Below are 12875 nucleotides of genomic sequence, written 5' to 3' on the forward strand. Positions count from 1 at the left end.
TTGGGGGTTGTCCCAGGAATGGTCTCAGGAGGGCTATGCCCTGCATGTGAATTGTGGTACTAGGCAGGGATCATCTCAGGCATGGTCTGCTTTGAGTCATATCAGGCTGGCTCTTTGCACAGACCACCTGAGTGGCCCCTTGTGAGGGCTGTCTGTCTCTGGCTCACTTTTGCCCTGGACTTGTCTGAGAGAGGTTCTTTTAGTCTCTGGCCTGCTCCCTGTCCTGGTACTCTATCCTGGTCTGCCTATCACTGGACTTGTGGTAATCTTAGACTTGCTTTCATCAGAGAATGTTAGGCTACTAATCATACAGATGTTCATAGGTCAGAGGATAGACATGGCCCCTGTCCTCTCTGCCACCTACTGATGCCCATGTGACATAGAAGCTACACCTGAAATGCTTCTAGGGACAGGCACATTTTACCTTTCTTTCTTTTTTTAACTCTTTGTCTTTACTATTTACTTTTTATAGTCCATTTATAAAAGCTCTTTCATTTGTAGATACTTCATAAGACACGGTCCAAGTTAGAGAAGACCTCACTATTGTGATAGAAATTAAACAATTTCACAATTTTCTCTTTGTTCTTCCTTTATCACCCCTCTCATTGTGCCACTGAATAGATGTTCTCCAGCTTCTTAGATGTTCCTTATTCAACGACAGATGCCTTTATGTATGAAAAGCACAGTTAGGCTTTGAAATTAGACATTTCCTTAAATTCAAGATAACTCTATATTGATATATGGCTATATTAATGTAACTAAATTCACTGAAAAAGAGTAAGCCAGAAACCAAGTTGGAGTCATGATTTGAGCTGCCTCCGGAAACCATATGGAAGTCTATAATCCATGTAGCTCAAATCTCTATGTACAAGAAAGCTACTTTTATGGTGGTGTGGATGACTGCAGGCTACTAACTGGGAAGAAGAAATGTTGAAGGCTGGGGCTGGGGATTTAGCTCAGTGGTAGAGCGCTTACCTAGGAAGCGCAAGGCCCTGGGTTCGGTCCCCAGCTCCGAAAAAAAGAACCAAAAAAAAAAAAAAAAAAAAAAAAGAAATGTTGAAGGCTACTGAGTTAACCTATCCCTATTCCAAACCAAACAACAACAAAACAACAACAAAAACAACAACAATAGCAACAACAACATCACCCACAAGAAGCCATTCCAGATAGGAAGTCACTGAAGGAGGCCTTACAAACTACAGTAAAGATGCCAAAGAACAGCTCTCCACAGTCAATGGCTTCTGGTAGAGGTCGGGAGTGGCAGGTAGACTTGAGCATCAAGAAGGACTCACATCTTTAAGGGTCTGGTCCCTGAGAGTTGGACCCTGCTCCAATGAGTATATCGGCCTCACAAACTAGACTTGGTGGGTTTTCTGCTTTTGCTTTCTTGGGGGAAGGCACAAGGCTGGGAGGGTCGACCTGGGAAGGATGGGAAGCTAGTGTGATTGGGGTGGACTGTATAAAATTGTGAAATAATAACAATATTATGTTGGAAAAACATATAAAACTAAGCTTAACTTTGTAGAACTAAGAAAAATGTATTATTTTATTCATTAAAAGTATTATATGAATACTATGTATTATATGAATAACTAGACAGAAAGACTTTAAAAATATACATAAATATCACCACCAATCAAGAAAAATCTAGTCAAGACATGTTAAAGATTACATTGAATAATAACAGAATACAGGTTGTTTTCCAACACTCCTAAAAATGAGTAAAGGCAGCCCTACTGAGGAGAAAACAAGCATCATTAAATTTAAATGTTTTAAAACAATCCATAACTATACTTCAAGTACTAAGGAATTAAATTAAAAATGAAATGAACATCTGTAGTCTTTTATGTTATGATGTTCTCCTATGTTAGGATCGTGCTGATATGTGTCAATATCAATATAATATCCAGCATCCTGAGTTTCACAGAAATGTTTTCACACAACAGTACAGAGTAAACAGCTTCAGCTGCAGCTCCTCCCACTGCATCGTTTCCAACACTGATACTCTGAGCAATGAACTTCTAAATAACTTAGAGTCTAAATGGCCATCACAAAAGTAAATTTAAAAGTTACATGGAGCAAAAATTAAAATAAAGCAAATCAAATTTGCATGAAATAGCTGAAGTATTTTCAAGTGAAAATTTATATTAAATGCTTATGTTGGATAAGAAACAGTAAGTGTCAAGACAATAATCTAGCGTCGTATCAAGAATCTGGCATGAAGAGAATAAATTAAATCCAAAGCAAGAACACCTTTGTGAATATAGACAAAATATTAGTACAATGAATTCAGAAATCCATAAAGGAGCATGATTAAGAAGGATTTATTCCAAAGATGTCTGAAAAAAATCAATTAATATAACTCACTGTATATTCAATGAAAATGGAAGTGGCATGATCTTAATAAAAATAAAATGGACAAAACTGCAGTCTTATGAAAGGTCCAGACAAAACCAGACCACATTAACACTTAGGTCTAAAACTGTGTTCATGGAACAAGCCCGAGACCATACTTCTTAGGCTATAGAGAAGACTAGAGTACTGAAGTCTGTCCCCTTTCTCTTAATGCACATTGGAGTTTAATCCATACAATGCAGTAGGTCAATTAAACAAGGCTTCCAGGGCAGAAATACAGAAACACAACTGTCCTATTGGTAGGCAACACAGATAATGCAGAGGCACCAAGAAATTAGTCAAAAGTGCTCTGAAAGCTAATAATAACTTCACGCCAAACTCAATATATAATACCAAATCCGAATTTAATTTTGTGTTGATATTCTAACAATGAATCTGTGAATTCTAAAAATCAATCAAACAAAAACCTTCTAAGTATACTATGTACAGTTCAAAAAGACATGCTGCTAAATTTTACTTAGAAGAAAATCTGGCAAACCATTGCATAAATATTGTAGGGGAGCTATACAAAACACTGATAAAAGAAACTTTAAATGTATAAAATGTATTGAGTGCATGGGTGAAATATTGTATGTAGTAGAATAATCAGTTCTCCCAAAATGTCCATAAAGGTTTAATACAACTCATAATAGCTCACAACTTTCTGAGATAGAAAATAAAAAATTGTGTTAAAATACATAGAAAAAAAAGCAAAGCTATTGAAAAACTTAAAAAGATTTTTATTATTTTTTTAACGTGTGCCTCTGTGTGGATCTATGCACATGATCAGTGTGGGTGCCAGTGGAGATTAGGTATGTCAGATTCCCTTGGAGCTGAAGTTATAGGTGGTGGCAAGAAGTTTGAAATGGTCTAACTTAGGTACTTCACAGGAGGCGTGTGTGCTCTTAAGTGCTGAACTATCTGTCTAGACTAGGGTCTGCATCCACAGATGACCACGTGCCACAGCTCTCTGAATGCAGATTCTGTGGGGAAATAGCTCAATTATCCTAATTGCAGGCTATCCTGAGATCACAGGGGAGACCACCACTTCTGCTCACATTCCTGGCCTAAGAGGAACCTGCCTGGAGCCCTCTGGACACAGGAACCTAGGAGCAGTCTAGGACAGGATCCTTTCATTTTCCGACTGTGCCCAGAGTTGATCCTGTGTCACAGTTCTCTGTATACAGATCCCACTGTTAGAAAGCCAGTCTCCAGGAGTGCTGACACACAAGCTTACAGGAGGGTCAAGCCACTGTCAGAGACAGCAAGACCATCTAACACCACAGCTAAGCAGATGGCAAGAGGCAAGGGTAAAAACCAAAGCAACAGAAACCAGGGCCACTCAGCATCATCAGAACCCAGTTCCCCACCACAGCAAGCCCTGGATACACCAACACACCAGAAACACAAGATTTTGATATAAAATCACAAATCATGATGATGTCAGAGGACTTTAAGAAGGACATAAATAACTCCCTTAAAGAAATATACAACAACACAGGTAAACATGGCCAAGAGAAAACACAAAAATCCCTTAAAGAATTACAGGAAAACACAACCAAATAAGTAAAGGAAATGAACAAAACCATCCAGGATCTAAAAATGGAAACAAAAGCAATAAAGAAATCACAAAAGGAGGTAACCCTGGAGATAGAAAATCTAGAGAAGAGATCAGGACTCACAGATGCAAGCATCACCAACAGAAGCAAATTCACCCAAGAGGAGTAGAAGGCAGGAAATCATCAAACTCACAGCTGAAATCAACCAAGTAGAAACTGAAAGAACTATACAAAGAAGCAACAAAACCAGGAGCTGGTTCTTGGTGAAAATCAAGAAGATGGATAAACCCTTGGCCAGATTAACCAGAGGACACAAAGAAAGTATACGAATTAACAAAATCAGAAATGAAAAAGGAGATACAAAAACAGAACCTGAGGGAATTTAAAAAATCCTCAGATCCGCAGCAGCTCTCTGCTCCCAGACCCGGTGAGAGAGAGACCCAACCGCCTGGTCAGGTGGGCACTCCTGAGGCTGCAGAGCGGAAGAGACCACCAACACTGCTCACCCCTGCCCACATCCCTGGCCCAAGAGGAAACTGTATAAGGCCTCTGGGCTCCCGTGGGGGAGGGCCCAGGAGCGGCAGGACCCCTGCCACAGACACCGCCGGACCCTGAAGGAAACAGACCGGATAAACAGTTCTCTGCACCCAAATCCCGTGGGAGGGAGAGCTAAACCTTCAGAGAGGCAGACAGGCCTGGGAAACCAGAAGAGACTGCTCCCTGCACACACATCTCGGACGCCAGAGGAAAAAGCCAAAGACCATCTGGAACCCTGGTGCACTGAAGCTCCCGGAAGGGGCGGCACAGGTCTTCCTGGTTGCTGCCGCTGCAGAGAGCCCCTGGGCAGCACCCCACGAGCGAACTTGAGCCTCGGGACCACAGGTAAGACCAAATTTTCTGCTGCAAGAAAGCTGCCTGGTGAGCTTGGGACACACGGAAGCAGAATTTCTCTAGAACCGGGCACGTTCTGTGTTTACCGGAAGTCCCACACCCGCGGATCCCGGCCCGCAGCAGCTCTCTGCTCCCAGACCCGGTGAGAGAGAGACCCAACCGCCTGGTCAGGTGGGCACTCCTGAGGCTGCAGAGCGGAAGAGACCACCAACACTGCTCACCCCTGCCCACATCCCTGGCCCAAGAGGAAACTGTATAAGGCCTCTGGGCTCCCGTGGGGGAGGGCCCAGGAGCGGCAGGACCCCTGCCACAGACACCGCCGGACCCTGAAGGAAACAGACCGGATAAACAGTTCTCTGCACCCAAATCCCGTGGGAGGGAGAGCTAAACCTTCAGAGAGGCAGACAGGCCTGGGAAACCAGAAGAGACTGCTCCCTGCACACACATCTCGGACGCCAGAGGAAAAAGCCAAAGACCATCTGGAACCCTGGTGCACTGAAGCTCCCGGAAGGGGCGGCACAGGTCTTCCTGGTTGCTGCCGCTGCAGAGAGCCCCTGGACAGCACCCCACGAGCAAACCTGAGCCTCGGGACCACAGGTAAGACCAAATTTTCTGCTGCAAGAAAGCTGCCTGGTGAACTCAAGACACAGGCCCACAGGAACAGCTGAAGACCCGTAGAGAGGAAAAACTACACGCCCGAAAGCAGAACACTCTGTCCCCATAACTGACTGAAAGAGAGGAAAACAGGTCTACAGCACTCCTGACACACAGGCTTATAGGACAGTCTAGCCACTGTCAGAAATAGCAGAACAAAGTAACACTAGAGATAATCTGATGGCGAGAGGCAAGCGCAGGAACCCAAGCAACAGAAACCAAGACTACATGCCATCATCGGAGCCCAATTCTCCCACCAAAACAAACATGGAATATCCAAACACACCAGAAAAGCAAGATCTAGTTTCAAAATCATATTTGATCATGATGCTGGAGGACTTCAGGAAAGACCTGAACACACTTAGGGAAGCACAGGAAAACATTAATAAACAAGTAAAAGCCTACAGAGAGGAATCGCAAAAATCCCTGAAAGAATTCCAGGAAAACACAATCAAACAGTTGAAGGAATTAAAAATGGAAATAGAAGCAATCAAGAAAGAACACATGGAAACAACCCTGGATATAGAAAACCAAAAGAAGAGACAAGGAGCTGTAGATACAAGCTTCACCAACAGAATACAAGAGATGGAAGAGAGAATCTCAGGAGCAGAAGATTCCATAGAAATCATTGACTCAACTGTCAAAGATAATGTAAAGCGGAAAAAGCTACTGGTCCAAAACATACAGGAAATCCAGGACTCAATGAGAAGATCAAACCTAAGGATAATAGGTATAGAAGAGAGTGAAGACTCCCAGCTCAAAGGACCAGTAAATATCTTCAACAAAATCATAGAAGAAAACTTCCCTAACCTAAAAAAAGAGATACCCATAGACATACAGGAAGCCTACAGAACTCCAAATAGATTGGACCAGAAAAGAAACACCTCCCGTCACATAATTGTCAAAACACCAAACGCACAAAATAAAGAAAGAATATTAAAAGCAGTAAGGGAAAAAGGTCAAGTAACATATAAAGGGAGACCTATCAGAATCACACCAGACTTCTCGCCAGAAACTATGAAGGCCAGAAGATCCTGGACTGATGTTATACAGACCCTAAGAGAACACAAATGCCAGCCCAGATTACTGTATCCAGCAAAACTCTCAATTAACATTGATGGAGAAACCAAGATATTCCATGACAAAACCAAATTTACACAATATCTTTCTACAAATCCAGCACTACAAAGGATAATAAATGGTAAAGCCCAACATAAGGAGGCAAGCTATACCCTAGAAGAAGCAAGAAACTAATCGTCTTGGCAACAAAACAAAGAGAATGAAAGCACACAAACATAACCTCACATCAAATATGAATATAACGGGAAGCAATAATCACTATTCCTTAATATCTCTCAATATCAATGGCCTCAACTCCCCAATAAAAAGACATAGATTAACAAACTGGATACGCAACGAGGACCCTGCATTCTGCTGCCTACAGGAAACACACCTCAGAGACAAAGACAGACATTACCTCAGAGTGAAAGGCTGGAAAACAACTTTCCAAGCAAATGGTCAGAAGAAGCAAGCTGGAGTAGCCATTCTAATATCAAATAAAATCAATTTCCAACTAAAAGTCATCAAAAAAGATAAGGAAGGACACTTCATATTCATCAAAGGAAAAATCAACCAAGATGAACTCTCAATCCTAAATATCTATGCCCCAAATACAAGGGCACCTACATATGTAAAAGAAACCTTACTAAAGCTCAAAACACACATTGCACCTCACACAATAATAGTGGGAGATTTCAACACCCCACTCTCATCAATGGACAGATCATGGAAACAGAAATTAAACAGTGATGTAGACAGACTAAGAGAAGTCATGAGCCAAATGGACTTAACGGATATTTATAGAACATTCTATCCTAAAGCAAAAGGATATACCTTCTTCTCAGCTCCTCATGGTACTTTCTCCAAAATTGACCATATAATTGGTCAAAAAACGGGCCTCAACAGGTACAGAAAGATAGAAATAATCCCATGCGTGCTATCGGACCACCACGGCCTAAAACTGGTCTTCAATAACAATAAGGGAAGAATGCCCACATATACGTGGAAATTGAACAATGCTCTACTCAATGATAACCTGGTAAAGGAAGAAATAAAGAAAGAAATTAAAAACTTTTTAGAATTTAATGAAAATGAAGATACAACATACTCAAACTTATGGGACACAATGAAAGCTGTGCTAAGAGGAAAACTCATAGCGCTGAGTGCCTGCAGAAAGAAACAGGAAAGAGCATATGTCAGCAGCTTGACAGCACACCTAAAAGCTCTAGAACAAAAAGAAGCAAATACACCCAGGAGGAGTAGAAGGCAGGAAATAATCAAACTCAGAGCTGAAATCAACCAAGTAGAAACAAAAAGGACCATAGAAAGAATCAACAGAACCAAAAGTTGGTTCTTTGAGAAAATCAACAAGATAGATAAACCCTTAGCCAGACTAACGAGAGGACACAGAGAGTGTGTCCAAATTAACAAAATCAGAAATGAAAAGGGAGACATAACTACAGATTCGGAGGAAATTCAAAAAATCATCAGATCTTACTATAAAAAACCTATATTCAACAAAATTTGAAAATCTTCAGGAAATGGACAATTTCCTAGACAGATACCAGGTATCGAAGTTAAATCAGGAACAGATAAACCAGTTAAACAACCCCATAACTCCTAAGGAAATAGAAGCAGTCATTAAAGGTCTCCCAACCAAAAAGAGCCCAGGTCCAGACGGGTTTAGTGCAGAATTCTATCAAACCTTCATAGAAGACCTCATACCAATATTATCCAAACTATTCCACAAAATTGAAACAGATGGAGCCCTACCGAATTCCTTCTACGAAGCCACAATTACTCTTATACCTAAACCACACAAAGACACAACAAAGAAAGAGAACTTCAGACCAATTTCCCTTATGAATATCGACGCAAAAATACTCAATAAAATTCTGGCAAACCGAATTCAAGAGCACATCAAAACAATCATCCACCATGATCAAGTAGGCTTCATCCCAGGCATGCAGGGATGGTTTAATATACGGAAAACCATCAACGTGATCCATTATATAAACAAACTGAAAGAACAGAACCACATGATCATTTCATTAGATGCTGAGAAAGCATTTGACAAAATTCAACACCCCTTCATGATAAAAGTCCTGGAAAGAATAGGAATTCAAGGCCCATACCTAAACATAGTAAAAGCCATATACAGCAAACCAGTTGCTAACATTAAACTAAATGGAGAGAAACTTGAAGCAATCCCACTAAAATCAGGGACTAGACAAGGCTGCCCACTCTCTCCCTACTTATTCAATATAGTTCTTGAAGTTCTAGCCAGAGCAATCAGACAACAAAAGGAGATCAAAGGGATACAGATCGGAAAAGAAGAGGTCAAAATATCACTATTTGCAGATGACATGATAGTATATTTAAGTGATCCCAAAAGTTCCACCAGAGAACTACTAAAGCTGATAAACAACTTCAGCAAAGTGGCTGGGTATAAAATTAACTCAAATAAATCAGTTGCCTTCCTCTATACAAAAGAGAAACAAGCCGAGAAAGAAATTAGGGAAACGACACCCTTCATAATAGACCCAAATAATATAAAGTACCTCGGTGTGACTTTAACCAAGCAAGTAAAAGATCTGTACAATAAGAACTTCAAGACACTGAGGAAAGAAATTGAAGAAGACCTCAGAAGATGGAAAGATCTCCCATGCTCATGGATTGGCAGGATTAATATAGTAAAAATGGCCATTTTACCAAAAGCAATCTACAGATTCAATGCAATCCCCATCAAAATACCAATCCAATTCTTCAAAGAGTTAGACAGAACAATTTGCAAATTCATCTGGAATAACAAAAAACCCAGGATAGCTAAAGCTATCCTCAACAATAAAAGGACTTCAGGGGGAATCACTATCCCTGAACTCAAGCAGTATTACAGAGCAATAGTGATAAAAACTGCATGGTATTGGTACAGAGACAGACAGATAGACCAATGGAATAGAATTGAAGACCCAGAAATGAACCCACACACCTATGGTCACTTGATTTTTGACAAAGGAGCCAAAACCATCCAATGGAAAAAAGATAGTATTTTCAGCAAATGGTGCTGGTTCAACTGGAGGGCAACATGTAGAAGAATGCAGATCGATCCATCCTTATCACCCTGTACAAAGCTTAAGTCCAAGTGGATCAAGGACCTCCACATCAAACCAGACACACTCAAACTAATAGAAGAAAAACTAGGGAAGCATCTGGAACACATGGGCACTGGAAAAAATTTCCTGAACAAAACACCAATGGGTTATGCTCTAAGATCAAGAATCGACAAATGGGATCTCATAAAACTGCAAAGCTTCTGTAAGGCAAAGGACACTGTGGTTAGGACAAAACGGCAACCAACAGATTGGGAAAAGATCTTTACCAATCCTACAACAGATAGAGGCCTTATTTCCAAAATATACAAAGAACTCAAGAAGTTAGACCGCAGGGAAACAAATAACCCTATTAAAAAATGGGGTTCAGAGCTAAACAAAGAATTCACAGCTGAGGAATGCCGAATGGCTGAGAAACACCTAAAGAAATGTTCAACATCTTTAGTCATAAGGGAAATGCAAATCAAAACAACCCTGAGATTTCACCTCACACCAGTGAGAATGGCTAAGATCAAAAACTCAGGTGACAGCAGATGCTGGCGAGGATGTGGAGAAAGAGGAACACTCCTCCATTGTTGGTGGGATTGCAGACTGGTAAAACCATTCTGGAAATCAGTCTGGAGGTTCCTCAGAAAATTGGACATTGAACTGCCTGATGATCCAGCTATACCTCTCTTGGGCATATACCCAAAAGATGCCTCAACATATAAAAGAGACACGTGCTCCACTATGTTCATCGCAGCCTTATTTATAATAGCCAGAAGCTGGAAAGAACCCAGATGCCCTTCAACAGAGGAATGGATACAGAAAATGTGGTACATCTACACAATGGAATATTACTCAGCTATCAAAAACAACGAGTTTATGAAATTCGTAGGCAAATGGTTGGAACTGGAAAATATCATCCTGAGTGAGCTAACCCAATCACAGAAAGACATACATGGTATGCACTCATTGATAAGTGGCTATTAGCCCAAATGCTTGAATTACCCTAGATCCCTAGAACAAACGAAACTCAAGACGGATGATCAAAATGTGAATGCTTCACTCCTTCTTTAAATGAGGAAAAAGAATACCCTTGGCAGGGAATAGAGAGGCAAAGATTAAAACAGACACAGAAGGAACACCCATTCAGAGCCCGCCCCACATGTGGCCCATACATATACAGCCATCCAATTAGACAAGATGGATGAAGCAAAGAAGTGCAGGCCGACAGGAGCCGGATGTAGATCGCTCCTGAGAGACACAGCCAGAATACAGCAAATACAGAGGCGAATGCCAGCAGCAAACCACTGAACTGAGAATAGGTCCCCTATTGAAGGAATCAGAGAAAGAACTGGAAGAGCTTGAAGGGGCTCGAGACCCCAAAAGTACAACAATGCCAAGCAACCAGAGCTTCCAGGGACTAAGCCACTACCTAAAGACTATACATGGACTGACCCTGGACTCTGACCCCATAGGTAGCAATGAATATCCTAGTAAGAGCACCAGTGGAAGGGGAAGCCCTGGGTCCTGCTAAGACTGAACCCACAGTGAACTAGTCTATGGGGGGAGGGCGGCAATGGGGGGAGGGTTGGGAGGGGAACACCCATAAGGAAGGGGAGGGGGGGGGATGTTTGCCCGGAAACCGGGAAAGGGAATAACACTCGAAATGTATATAAGAAATACTCAAGTTAATAAAAAAATAAATAAAAAAAAAAATCCTCAGATCCTGCCACAAAAGCCTATACTCAACAAAAGTGGAAAATCTGGATGAAATGGACAATTTTCTAGACAGATACCAAGTACCAAATTTAAATCAAGATCAGATAGACTATATAAACATACTAAAGAAGTTGAATTAGTTATTCACTTTCTCCCAACCAAACAAAGCCCAGGACCAGATGGGTTAAGTGTGGAATTCTATCAGACCTTCATAGAAGACCTAATGCCAATACTGTCCAAACTATTCCACAAAATAGGAACAGAAGGAACACTACCCAATTCCCTATATGAGGCCACAATTACGTTTATAACTAAAGCACACAAAGGCCTAACAAAGAAAGATAACTTCAAATCAATTTCCCTTATGAATATGGATGCAAAAATACTCAATAAAATTCTGGCAAACTGAATCCAAGAACAAATCAGAATGATCATCCATCATGATCAAGTAGGCTTCATCTCAGGGATGCAGGTTCAATATATGGAAATCCATCAATATATCCACTATATAAACAAACTCAAAGAAAAAAACTAAATGAGCATCTCATTAGATGTTGAGAAAGCATTTGACAAAATTCAACGCCCCTTCATGTTAAAAGTTTTGGAAAGATCAGGAATTTAAGGCCTATACCTAATAATAGTAAAAGCAACATACAGCAAACCAGTAGCCAACATGAAACTAAATGGAGAGAAATTTGAAGCAATCCACAAAAATCAGAGAAGGACGCCCACTCTCTCCTTACTCAATGTAGTACTTGACGTCCTTGCCAGAGAAATCAGACAACAAAAGGATGTCAAAGGGATACGAATTGGAAAGGAAGAAATCAAAATATCACAATTTACAGATGATATTATAATTATGTGACCCCAAAATTTCCAACAGAGTATTCCTAAACCTGACAAACAACTTCAGCAAAGTGGCTGGATATAAAATTAAATTAGTAGCATTTCTTTACTCAAAGGATTAAACTGGCTGAGAAAGAAATTAGAGAAACTACACCCTTCACAATAGTCACAAATAATACAAAGTACCTCAGTGTGACTCTAACCAAGCAAGTGAAAAATCTGTATGACAAGAACTTCAAGTCTCTGAAGAAATTAAAGATCTCAGAAAACAGAAAGATCTCCCATACTCATGAATTGGTAGGATTAATATTGAAAAAGTGGCCATTTTGCCAAATGCAATCTATAGATTCAATGCAGTACCATCAAAATTCCAACTCAATTATTCACAGAGATAGAAAGAACAATTGGCAAATTCATTTGGAATAAAAAAAAACAGGATAACAAAAATTATCCTCAACAATAAAAGAACTTCTGAGGGGAATCACTATGCCTGACCTCAAGCTGCATTATAGAGCAAATAGTGATAAAAACTATTCATACAGAGATAAGTAGGTAGATCAATGGAATAGAATTGAAGACCCAGAAATGAACTCACACACCTATAGTCACTTGATCTTTGACAAAGGGGCTAACACCATCCAGTGAAAACAGATAGCAT

The 12875-nt window shown here is 40.5% G+C and overlaps 1 pseudogene; it reads right to left on the reverse strand.

Annotated features, from left to right (window-relative positions):
- Positions 1 to 289: 289 nt before the first annotated feature.
- Positions 290 to 414, reverse strand: LOC120094926 (small nucleolar RNA SNORA17; annotated as a pseudogene).
- Positions 415 to 12875: the final 12461 nt, after the last annotated feature.

The sequence above is a fragment of the Rattus norvegicus genome, chromosome 9 (genome assembly GCF_021556685.1).
Source record: "Rattus norvegicus strain SHRSP/BbbUtx chromosome 9, alternate assembly SHRSP_T2T, whole genome shotgun sequence".
NCBI lineage: Eukaryota > Metazoa > Chordata > Mammalia > Rodentia > Muridae > Rattus > Rattus norvegicus.